Source organism: Cupressus sempervirens, chromosome 8 (genome assembly GCF_028749045.1).
Source record: "Cupressus sempervirens isolate cs-2001-9-10 chromosome 8, ASM2874904v1, whole genome shotgun sequence".
NCBI lineage: Eukaryota > Viridiplantae > Streptophyta > Pinopsida > Cupressales > Cupressaceae > Cupressus > Cupressus sempervirens.
In genome coordinates this window covers 336,190,142-336,203,597 of record NC_143125.1, presented here as the reverse complement: position 1 = coordinate 336,203,597, position 13,456 = coordinate 336,190,142, and positions in this window count along the sequence as shown.

Genomic DNA, 13,456 nt, shown 5'->3' with positions numbered 1-13,456 from the left:
TTTCATAGTTAAAAAGTGGAAGAATCTTGAATTTTTGTCACCTTTCTTAAGCTAGACAACTCTAGACCTTTGCCTCCAAAACATCTCCTCTTTCCCAACAATGTTATGAAGCTCAATTGGGATTTATTCCTTAATTTTGAGAGAGGTTTCATCATATCCCCAAGTCTAGATACCATTCTGAACCTTTGCCAAGTTCCCCAAAATCTTTTCTGTCCTAGAATATGTTGCCAAAGTCAGATTTGTTCCACTTACGGATCTCAAATTTAATATATCTAAGCTTCTTAACAACCTTATACATCACAGTCCCATCCACCTCAATATCCCACCAATCTTTAATTTTTTGTGCAAACCAGGATGTGACGTCCAAATTTTCTCAAATCTAAAGGGAAAAGCCTTCTTCCTATTGATTTTGTCTAGGGTAAGGGAGATTGGGGAATGTCTAAACCAAGCCACACAAGAGTAGAAAGCTTATAGTGGAAGTTGCCTAGCCAATCCAAACAAATGAGAGCTCTATCTAATCTAACCTAAATGCAAGCCTGGCCAATTCTCCTATTGGACCAAGTGAACTTGCAACCTCCAAGGTCCACATCAAGAAGAGCCAGATCTTTAATCATATCAGCCAAGTGTTGTCTACTTTCAACATTAGGCAGAAGCACTCCTAACTCATCCAAAGCTAGGAGAGGAGTATTTGGTATCACCTAAGTTAAAAGCCAAATCCCAAATTTTGCCCCAAAATATCCTTCTACTATTCTAGGTGTTGGGAGCATAAAGATTCAACAAAACCCACCTAGTATGATCTAGAGGGTTAAAAAATTTCATAAGCGAAATTTTACCTTCATTATAGAGGATGGTAGCTTCTAGTGAGTCCTTCCAAATAGTGAGAAGACCTCCCAAAGCACTATTTGAGTATGTGGAAAAATTTCTCATTCTTTTACCAAAAGAAATCATCTCTTTCTTATCCTTTTTCATTTTGGTTTCCTAGATCAAAAAAACATCTAGCCTATGGTCCCTTACCATATTCCTAACTATCTTCTATTTGTGGATTCCATTGAGTCCACGAATGTTCTAGGAAATGATCTTCATACTTTGATTAAGGAGCACAATTCCTAGATGGTTCTTTATATCCCATCCATAATATTCCTTCTTGTTTCTTCCTTTCTAAGTTGGTTCTTATTCTTCCTTCATGAATTTTTGGATTTATTTCCAATATCAGCTTTCACCCTACTCCTAGTTGTACCTAGAGAGGCTAGAAAAGGGTCACAATTGTTCTTCTTTCTATGATTGCACGTAGTCTAGGGAGCCTCATATTCCTCCTTGCAGTTATCAAAGAGAGCTTCCAATCTAGCAAGATTCCCTCGGGTCATGGCCAAAAGTCTTTCAAGGATTTGGTTCATATTCTTAGGAGATACCCTATTGATTGGGCTAGTGTTGGGTTCCTGGGAAAGAGGAGGATCGGGCAACTCTCCACCAGATCCCACTAGGGAATTTAGGAGAAAAGATAAATCCTACTCCATCTCTTTTGTATTCAAAGCCTCATTCAAACCATTCTTCTCAAGAGAGGAAATCCCCCCCTTCCTGACCAATTCAAGAATAGCAATGACTTCATTACTTTGAAGAGAGTAGTAATGCTTCTCCAGAATAATATCTCTATCATTAGGCTTATCCCTCTTGTCATCTCCTGTTACATCCCCTGTATTTGGGTTCCCAAGAGCTAAGACATCTGAAGGGCTATCTTTAACCACTGGCTTGTCCCTATTGTCTTTCCCTACTATGGCCCCAGAGTTCTTGTTATTAACATTTTTCTCCATCCATTCTTTTTTGGGTGTATTAACTTTGTTCATGCCCACTTTGTTTTGGGCTTTTTTAGACTTTCCTTTCCTTTTGAATATTGGTCAGGTACTCACTTTATGGCCTACCTTTTTGCAATGGAAACATGCCAAAGGGTAACTTTCATAGTCAATTTGCTAAACCCTTCTTCCCAAACAAGATTGGAATTCAATCACTTGGGGCATATCATGTCCCTCAGTCACCCCAACACATATTTTTGCATATGTGAGTCTTTTCTTAGCTATAGTGATAGGATCAATAGAAAAAAATTCTCCAAAGGATCTAGCTACACCATCAAAAAAATCCTCATGCTAGTATTCTAAAGGAAATTCAGGCAGCCTAATCTAGACTGGGGCCTAGGTTAGGAAGTTGTTGTTCAGGTCTAGGTCAGAAGTCCAATTTTGGAGGATGAGAGTAGACTTGCCCAAAGATCAATTTCTTGCACACAGGATTCAAGAGTAGTCCTCTAAACAAGAAAACTCAAAATTCATAAAGACCTTAGCCATGGCCATAGCCTCAACATGCCCTTTCAGCTCCCATTTATTCCTGGCAAAGATCTTAACCGGATTTATATTGGGTCTAGGGCCAATGAATGAGCCCACCAGGGTAGTCACCATACTTAGGATATTATGGTTAATAATTTCTCTAGGGACTTCCAAAGCAAAGATTCATTTCTCCTTATCAGATTTATCAATGATTTTGGGAAAGGTCAACTTACCTGTTGTTTTAACCCTAAAGAGATTTGACCAATGATCCCAAGCCCCTAGGGTGCCTCCTCCTAAAGACCCAGGAAGAGGAAGACTCTTTTCACCTAGGTGTGGTTGTAGTTTACATGGATCCCCATCCTTTGAGGCATCAACATCTTGCCTTGCCTTGTCCTGCTCTGCATCTAAAACCTATTCCTCGATTCTCATTTTCTCTAGATTCTCGCCCATAGACTGATTCAAATTTAGCTCTACTCCTCTTTGCTCACCATAAGACAAAACCTAACCTCAAGGTGAAGGTGAAGGATAAGTTCCTTCCTATTGATTACCAAGTTATCTTGTTGAGAAAGATGCAAAATTTGAGATAGAAGGACATGCCTGTGAAAGAGTATACTAAGGAATTCTATAGATTGTACATCAGATCTAGACATGTAGATGATGAGGTTGATAAAGTTGCAAGGTATCTAAATGGATTGAGATGTGGAAATGAAGATGAGATAATTTTTTTGAAATTGGAAAGTGTAGAAGAAGAATATCAATATGCTCTGAAAGTAGAGGAGGTATTGACAAAGAAGCATGAACAAAGACAAAGAGGTAGAGGTGGTAGATTCTAAAGAGGTAGAGGTAGATCTTATGGAGAAGCTACAACATCTGACAATTTTGTGCAAGATAAGTTAAAATCAAAGGGGAAAATGATAAAAAAGGGCAAGACTAAATGGAAAGGTGGAAATTCTAACTGAGGAGGTACTAGTTCTTACCAAGGAAATGATCATTTTTATTTTGGAGCCTTTTACAATAGTAAATTCATTTTTGGTTTTGAGGGTGTTTCCTCTTGACCACCCTATACTGCAATAGGGAGCACATGTGGGGGTCTACCTCAAGACCCCACAAGGGGCACTACCACTTGACCCCATAGTAATAATCTAGCTATAAATTGTGTTGAATAAAGTGAGATAAATTAACAATATAGGAGAATCTTGGGTTACCTTGTAATCCTACTCATCTTGGTTTATTCCACCTATTATTTCCAAGTTCTAGTGGTTTCCAATTTGTAGTTGTTGCCAAATTAATCAGTGTTGGCCAAGTTGATCATTGTTGGCTAAGCTATCTAGTGACGGCAAAGAGTTACTTCATGTGTCAAGTGGCCTACTATTTACTAATGCTTAGTTCCTTTTTTGATTGAGTTTTTCTATGATAGGTTCTTAATTTGAGCCCACTTATGTATTTAATTTTGATAATGAATTTGGTGTTAGGATCTTGTCTTGGGATGTGTGCAAAACACTTTGAGGTTGGCCTTTCTATTATGTAAAGATCTAGAATCTTATGTAAGCCATTTTTGGCAAGAATAAATAGGGGTGTTTGGGTTTAGGTTAGGTAATTACTCTAAGAGAGTAAATAGAAGATGTTTCTAGAATAGAAAATTTGAAGCTAGATCATGGATTTTGGAGTTGTATTTTGTTGGTTGTAACTCAAAAGCCCTTATAGATGGGAATGTATGAAAATAATTTGATTAATCAATAAATCATTTCAAAGTTCCTTCTCTCCTTAGTGTTGTTCTCAGTGTTCTTTCCTTCCATTATGTTACTCAACAAGGTGATTAGATAGTTAGGCATGCCTCTAGCCCTAGCTCTTCAATCCCTCCTTGCATCAATTAACCTCTGAGTCTAATTAGGCTCTACAACACAACATTCCTAACATAACCATGATGGAGTACAAAGGTCAATATATGAAAATAATAACTTGTATTTCTATTAAGAATGAAAATATAATGGATGCACAATGTATGAGGGACCCTTGGTTATATAGGCCAAGGTGAGATATGAGATAGCAAAAGAGTATGACAAGTGTCTTAATCTTACAACATGGAAGATAAAATGATAAATTATCTACTTAAGGTGGATAAGTGACAACTATCCACTTAACATGAGAAGACTTGATCAAAACATAGTCTAGGTCAAAGATGTAGAGGATGTTGGCACAAGCGAAAATGGGAAAATATCAAAATTTATTTTTTTGATATTTTCTATGTTCTAGTATTTTGCATTTTTGAAGGTCTTTGGAGCATTTTTGGGCTTTCATAGGGTGAAGAATTTGTAGTGCCGTGATTAACAGTTTGGACAATAAATGTAGTTCTCTAGAATATCTTTCTAGAAATTTTGATGGTTTGTGATTTAAAGCTATGAGTAGAAAATTATGACTTCTACAACTAGACATAAATTTTAATATAGTTTTTTATAATGTTTATAGTTGTTAAAATTTATTTTGTAATTAATTAGTTTGAGGAATTTTTATTTTCATTTCCAAGGGATAATGGTGACCCTTGGGATCCATGAAACTAGTATAAACTCTTTTTTTTGAAATGAATGGATCACTTTTGGCTTGCAAAACATCTACTATTGCATTTTAACTATTTTCAATTTTAGCCACAATACCATATGTTCTACACCAGGTATTGTAACCTAAATTCATAATTCATATCAGTGGTATTAGAGCTTGTTTACTCCTATATGTCCCATCGTACATGGTCAACTTATCAAAGGTTGGGATTGGCCATGAGAGATCTCTTAGATTATCTTCCTTTGAGATGTAAATAGTTGTAGATGGCAAAACAATCATTAGACAAGATGGATGAATCCCTCAAAACACTAGTAGAAGAGGTGTTAAATAAACAATGTGAAGAAATGATGCAACAATTTTCATGTATGCTTGAAAAATGAGAGTTACATGCCAGTCAAAGCAATTCAAAATTTGGCAGGCAAACCCCATTCAAGGTGCAAGTAAATTTTGACATTCCAACTTTTCAAGGAAAAATTGATGCAGATGTTGTTGATTACTAGCTGTCCAAATTGAAGATGTATTTTTGTGTCAATAATTTCTTAGATATTGAAAAGATAACCTTCAGCCTCCTCAAAGCTAAGCATCATGTGAAGTTGGCATGGGAGGTACACTTAACAACTAAAGAAACCCAAAAATCTTAGGATGAACATGAATTTTCTATGTTATTTGATGGAAAACCCACATGGGAAGAATTTGTAGAGCAAATAAAATAAGAATATTACCCCAAGGATGCCTATGAACAAAAATATATGCAATGGCAATTACTTTGATAGAAGAAAGACCAATTAGTTCAATAGTTCAGGAGTACACCAACATTTTTCATGCTCTCTCTGCAAAGCTTGGCATCACAGACTCAAAAAAATATTGAGTTCTAAAGTATAAGAGTGGTCTTCATAGATACATTCAAACTGAAATGGATTTCTTGAATATAGAAACATTACCTAGTGCTTTCAAATATTCATCAAAAGTTGAGGAGAAGTTCAAACAAAGAGGGAGGAGGGAAAATCTAATGAACAACAAATGGAAAGGTGAAGGTAATAAATCAATGGGAAAATGAGTAGTGAAGGAACCATCTCCTAATTCACTGGTAAACAAGACATGGGGGGTAAAGAAAATAGGTCAAGAATCAGGTATGTGGTGTGAAATCCATAAAATTCCCTCTCATAACACTAAATATTGTAGAACTATAAAGAATTTAATGATGGAAACCCATGAATAATCTATTGAACCCAAGATGATAGAAGTTGGAAAACAAGAGGATGAAAAAATCATTGAGGCTGACCCATATGCCACTGTGGCCACTACAAAGGTATTTTCTTGTGATGATGAAGAGAGATTATTCCTTTCACAAATGTGGGTAGGAGGAAAATCTTTACATTTTATTGTTGATAGTGGTAGTCAAAAGAATTTGATATCTTATGAGACTATAAAGAGATTGAATCTGAAGATAATATCACATCCACAACCATATTCTATGGGGTGGGTGAGCCAAGTGCGAGACATTCAAGTAAAAAAACAATGTTTTCTTTCATATTCCATAAAACCATTCAAAGATGATGTGATCTATGATGTAGCTCCTCTTGATGTGTGTGCTATTCTGTTGGGGGAGCCATACATGTATCAACATTATGGAGTGTACGAGTCAAGGTCACGAAGCGTGACAATAAAATTAGGTGGACAAAAGAACTGAATTCCAGAGGTAAGTCCTACACACTCTGCATCTTTGATTAGTGCAAAATAGTGTAGAAGGTTAATAGCCCAAACTGGTACATTTTTGTTATTAATGATCCATCCAGAGGAACAAAAGAAAAATGTGTGTAATTCCCATTCCATGGTGTCCATCACAACAAAACAACAAAGATCATGGATCAAATTTTAACAAAATATCAAGATGTGTTTGAATTTCCAATAGGGGTACCCTCACATTGCCAAGTTAGACACTATTGATTCGATACCAAGAACCTCATTGCCTAATGAGCCAATATATAGGAGATCAGTTCTAGAGAATGATGAGATAAAAAGGCATATACAAGAATTAATTTATAAAGGACATATCTTCCCAAGTGCATATCCCTATGGTAGCCCAATTGTTCTTGCAAAGAAAAAGGATGGTACATGGAGGCTTTGTATTGATTATAGATCATTGAATAAGATCATTGTAAAAATTAGATATCCAATTTCTTGGATAGATGATCTCTTAGACCAGCTTAGAGGGGCAAAATTCATCACTAAAATTGACTTGAAATCTAGGTACCATCAATACCAATTGATCCAAAAGATGTGTGGAAGACTACCTTTAAATCTAAAGAAGGACTATTTGAATGGTTGGTGATGCCTTTCAGTTCACAAGTGCCCTGGCCACATTTATGAGGATAATGAATGATGTTCTTAGGCCATTCACTAACTCATTTGTAGTTTTATATCTAGATGATATTCTGATTTACAATAAAACTTGGGAAGAACATCTGCAACATGTGGAACAAATACTCTCTACATTACAAAACCATGGACTCTATGCAAATAAAGAAAAATTTTAGTTTAGATGCAAACTATTAAGTACTTGGGATATGTTATTGATAGTGAGGGTGTTCATGTTGATCCTAAAAAAAATCTAGTTAATAAAAGATTGGCTTGCTCCAAGGAATCTCACAGAGTTGTGTAGCTTCTTGGGGTTAGCTAAATTTTATTGTAGATTTGTGTTTGGATTTTCACATTTGTCTTGGCCTTTGCATCATTCATTACGAGGAGATATGAAAGTTAAATTCAAGTGGCCAAGTGCTCAACAATAAGCATTTGAGGAGTTAAAACAAAGGTTATGTTCTACACCAGTTTTATCTCTTCCTGATTTATAGTAGTCTTTTGAAATACAAACCGATGCATCAAAATATGCATTGTGAGTAGTCCTCATGCAACATGGACATCTAGTTTCCAACCATAGTGAGACTTTTTCTAATATAGTGCATAGATATCCCACCTATGACAAAGAACTATATGGTATTGTTCAAGCTTGCAAGCAATGGAAAAATTATATATTGGGAAAGGAGACTATCATACACATAGATCACAAACCCCTTCAATTTTTGCAAACACAAGGTAAATTACAAAATGATAGGCATCAAATATGGTCAACTTATCTTCAATAATTTCATCTCAATATTTTCCATAATAAAGGAAGCACCAATAAGGTAGTAGATTGTCTGAGTAGGCCTCCAATTGTAGGTATAAGTATGGTATTAGAATCATGTGGTCACAGAACAAAAAATTGGGGCCACTTGTATGGACATGATAGTGAATTTTCAAATGTTTATACTCAGCTAGTGGAAGATAAGCATGTGAATGATTTTTACTTGCAAGATGGAATGCTCTATCACTTTGGCCAAATATGTGTTCCTAAGGAAGAACGTAAGAAGTTAATATGGGAAGCTCACTACAGTAAGGTTGCTGGTCATTTTGGAATAGGTAAGACTACTACTATACTGCAAAGATATTTTTACTAGCCAAAAATGAAAAATGATGTGATGAAATACATTCAAGCTTGTACAACATGTGCCATTGAAAAGCCTAGAAATTGTAAGTTGGGTTTATATTTACCACTTCCTATTCTAGATAAACCTTGGCATTCAATTTCAATGGATTTTATGTCTGGTTTTCCTACCACAAAACATGGGCATGATTGTGTATGTGTTGTAGTTGATAGATTTTCAAAAATGGAAATCTTGGTGGCTTGTAGAAAGGCAATCTCTGCTGAAGAAACTTCAAAACTCTTTTTTTAGCATGTTTGGGTTCATTTTGGGCTACCAAAAAGCATTATTTTAGATAGAGATAGTCACTTTCTCAGTAAATTTTGGTCTTCATTATGGGCAATGATGGACACAAAACTAACAAAGTCTACTGCTTTCCACCCTCAAATAGATGATCAAATAGAGGTTGTTAATCAAATGATTATTCAAATCCTATGTATGTATCACTCCAAACATCCTCATACATGGAATGAGAGCCTTCCATATGTACAACATAGTTACAATAGGGCAATTCATAGTCCAATTGGCCATAGCCCATTTGAAGTTTGTCTTAGCTATCAACCCTTAGCACCAATAAATGTTTATATTCCTATTATGCAACCTAACTTGGTACCATGCAAAAAAATGAAGTTCATTGATGGAATTCATCATTTGCAACAACAAGTTCATGAAATTTTGGAGCAGATCACTAAGAAGTATAAACAGAGGCATGATGAGCATTGAACTCCTCATAATTTTCAAGTGGGGGATAAGGTATGGTTTCATTTCTAGAAGGAATACCTACAAGGCCCTCATAGGAAGCTTTGTCCCCTTTGCTATGGTCCTTATAAGATTATAAAAAAATTTGGTGAAAATGCATGTGAACTCAACTTGCCTCCATTTTTGGGTATTTTCCCAGTCATCAATGTAGAATTGTTGAAGCCATATTTCCCTCATTTACTAGATATTGCAGATGTTGCTGAAGAACTCAGTCATATAGAGTTGAATCTAGAAGCTTTCAATCCACTTCAAAATGATCAAATTGTGCAAGTTGTCATGAAGAATTTGAGGAACTAGAAAATCTATTTGTACCATGTGGTAAAAGTAGGACAATTTGTTCAATAGGGAAAATGGCATACATGTGAACAAATCTAGCTTCATTTTCCACATCTAATGCAAAGTCTGGATGAAATGGGGCCCGTTTCCTCTCAAGGAAGAAGGAATGATCAAAAGAAAATCCAGGAAAATGCAGATGATGTTGGCACAAGCAAAAATGGGAAAATATCGAAATCCATTTTTTTGGTATTTTCTATGTTCTAGTATTTTGCATTTTCAGAGATCTCTGGGGCATTTTTGGGCTTCAACAAGATGAAGATGTCATAGCACTATCCTTAAAACTTTAGACAATAAATGTAGTTCTCTAGAATATGTTTCTAGAAATTTTGACAGTTCATGATTTTGAGCTACGAGTAGAAAGTTATGACTTCTACAAGTAGACGTGAATTTTATTATAGTTTTTTATAGTTTTTATAGTTGTTAGAGTTTATTTTGTAATTAATTAGTTTGAGGACTTTTCATTTTCATTTCCAAGGGATAATGGTGACCCTTGGGATCCATGAAACTTGTATAAACTCTATTTTTTAAAATGAATGGATCACTTTTGGCTTGCAGAACATCTACTATTGCATTTTAACTATTTTCAATTTCAGCCACAATACCATAGGTTCTACACCAAGTATTGTAACTTGAATTCACAATTCCAATCAAGAATCCTATGTCCTCCCAAGGTAAACTTAAGTAACATGTATGATTATGACCTAGATGATGAACTTACTAGGTACAATGCCTTATTCTCACCAACAATTTGACTCTCCCATTTCTATTTTCTTTTAATTGATCAATATATAACACATTAGATGACATTAAAATATAAAAGTAATATAATGTTATTGCATGCAAATTAAAAAATAAATAACCATAATTAAAATCACATCTTTATGATTCCCTTGTAACACAAAAAGTCTAATATCCCCATTGATTTAAAAGATATATCATAAGAGGAAACAAGTCGCATCTCATACATTAACCAAATGCAATAGTGGTTACTAGACACATTGACCTAATCACATCTTTGATGTAAACACCATTACAAAATAACCTAGACATTCATTCTCAAGGGTAGAAATAATGATTTACATGCACACTCATTTCATATATCAAATGTAATTATCCCACCTAAATAATATTTGACTATTAAATCATTGGAGTTATAACATCATACAATAATGGAAAATAAAGTAATACATTAATAAATAATCACATCTATAATTCTATCATAAAAAATATAAAGTGAATGCATCTCAAGTGTACATGTAATGAAACCCATCAAGTCAATCCAGAAAGAACTTCATACACTACCATACACACATCTCAATGTTAGATATATAACCACGACCAAAATGTAGGGGAACACCATTTTCTAGACACATTATACAATGAAAAAAATACATCCCATATGGAAGCATATCTCTCAATGTGAAAACAATAGTCACAACAAAAGCTATTGATAAATAGTGAAGTTGAAATATTAATAACCACTCAAAGCAACTTGCACAAGCATGCTCACACATTTTTATGATATACAATTCAAATACGATGTTGATAGTGGGCATCATAAGACAATGAATGTGTGGGAATAATAGCTTGAAAAAAATGTAAATGGTTATTAGTAGAAAGGTCATTAGATCTCATGAACACAATCATCAAAAATATTGTTAATAGTAAGAGATGGCCTACAAAAATGCAAATAACCTTTTCATTTTCTCCACTTGAGATATGTTCAAGTACAGAATTTTGTTCTATGTTTTAGATGACTTCATCTTTTGAATCTTTTTTCCTATTTTATCAAACAAATTTCAATTTGTTGTAGGTGAGAACTTGCATTCATCTATTTGGTTTGAGAACCAAAATACCTAGATTTCAAGACCAAATAGTAAAACGGATTTGGGTTTTTTGAGATGATTTCATTCAAGATTTTTGTTTAAACTAAACATTGAAATTTATAATTTAAAGTATTCTATTTTCCTAATAAAATACTCCTCTCTAATCTATGTGAGTATTATCGTGTTTATGCAATCTATTGTCTAATTATTTAGTTAAAGTTTACTAAACTTATAAATATGACGAATTTACTAGAATATAAGATAGAGTGGGAACTAAGCACATAAGAAAGTGTATTTATAAATAGAAGAAAATGAACTCAACAAGTCATATATATATGTAGTACAATGTTGAAAATATATACCTTTTAAACTCCTGATATCATTACCTGAATAGAATTTAATCAAAAATTTCAGAGTTTTAATTCAACGTAGATTGTATAAATTTGAATAATAATAATAATAGAATGGCTGAATATCATTTTTAATAATAAGCTAAAAGATCAAATCATATCATAAATGATTTACTGTGAATGTTGAAACGAGTCATGATCAAATCAAACATAATTGCCATTAACTTGGAGATTAAAGAAAACGAAGATGTGTTTGCCTTTTACAGGGCAACGATGGAAACGTAGAGCTCAAATTGACAACAGTAGAATCTGGAATTGATGTGGTCGACATTAACACTGAAAAGTCCAGAGAACAATAAATCCATCGATTTGTTGTCTCTGTTTATGATAACGATATAATACACTGGTTATGTTGATACAAATTTTTTCAATTATTGTAATACATAACATAAGTTGATACAATCAGTTAAGAAATGTATTAACGCTTTATTTCTTCCTTTCATGGTAGCAGCGACTGTAATAATCAATGACAAATCTTTATCATTGCATTTATTATATCACCACCTTGTTTACGCAATGGTGGGGCGACCTGCAGTTATCATGCACCATTAGATTTGCCATGGTTAATGTGATATAGAAATATATTTGAGCAAAAGTATTTAGATGATGTAGAACTTGTCATCTATGCAATTGAAATCTTTGAAGAATGATTATAAAAATAAATATAAAATTGTTTTTCTTTAATCAATGATGAGCTACAAAAAGATACATTTAATAAAATAAAAATGTCTTATAAACACTTAAACCTTGTAATTATAAATGTCAACTTCAATCTCATTTAAAGGAAGAAGAGTTTCCCAAAAGGATTTATGAAGCCTTTAGAGAAATGAAGAGGCATGAGGGAAAAACAAATATATTTCATGGGAAGAAAGTTTGGGAGATGATTTACTTGATATTGAGTTGTCTTGAGTTTGTAATATCGTCTTTTGAACTTTGCTCCTTAATTGCTTGAAATTCTCAATTTGAGGTTTGGAATAGATTATTCTACAATTGATTTTGAATATACTTTACACTAAAAAATATATGCATTCTATGCTCACTTGAATATTTATAAGTTCTTGAAAATATACATACTTTAAGAAGAATTTATTCAATATATCAAGAAAAGTATGTTTATTGTTATAGATCTCTCATGATAATATGATAACTAGAATTAATATGATTCTCTATTAAGTTTTTTTACTTTATCATCCCCTAGTTATTTACTTAGACATTACTCTTGAACAAGAAACAAAAAGGTCTGTATTTTGTTAATTCTTTGACCCACTTTCACCTTCTTATTTTTCAACCACCTTATGCATTTAAATGTGAATAAACGTAATTCCCTATAATTTCGGCCTTTATCTCTTATGAAGGTTGCCTTATATCTTACTGTTATTTCTTTATTCATGTCTTGCTCCCTTATAATTGGTGGTGTTTTTTTTTTTCTTATTTGATACTCCTTATTTATGGGAGCTAATACTTTCTTCTCTTATGTTTTTTCACTTCCTTTATAAAGCCTCACTTACCTTTCTTTATACCTTTGAATTTTAGTTTTCAAACCATGTCCTTAAGGATTGAATGAGGTTTTCCTTAAAAATGAGGATGGAAAAATGTCACCCCATTTCATGTGCTCCTGTATATCCAAGGGTGGGTATAATTATTAGTTCCTTCCATGGGCAGGATACTATTGCATCAATTAAATGCAATAGTAATTTTAAAATAGTTAATCAAAGTAACAAATATTTAAAATATAT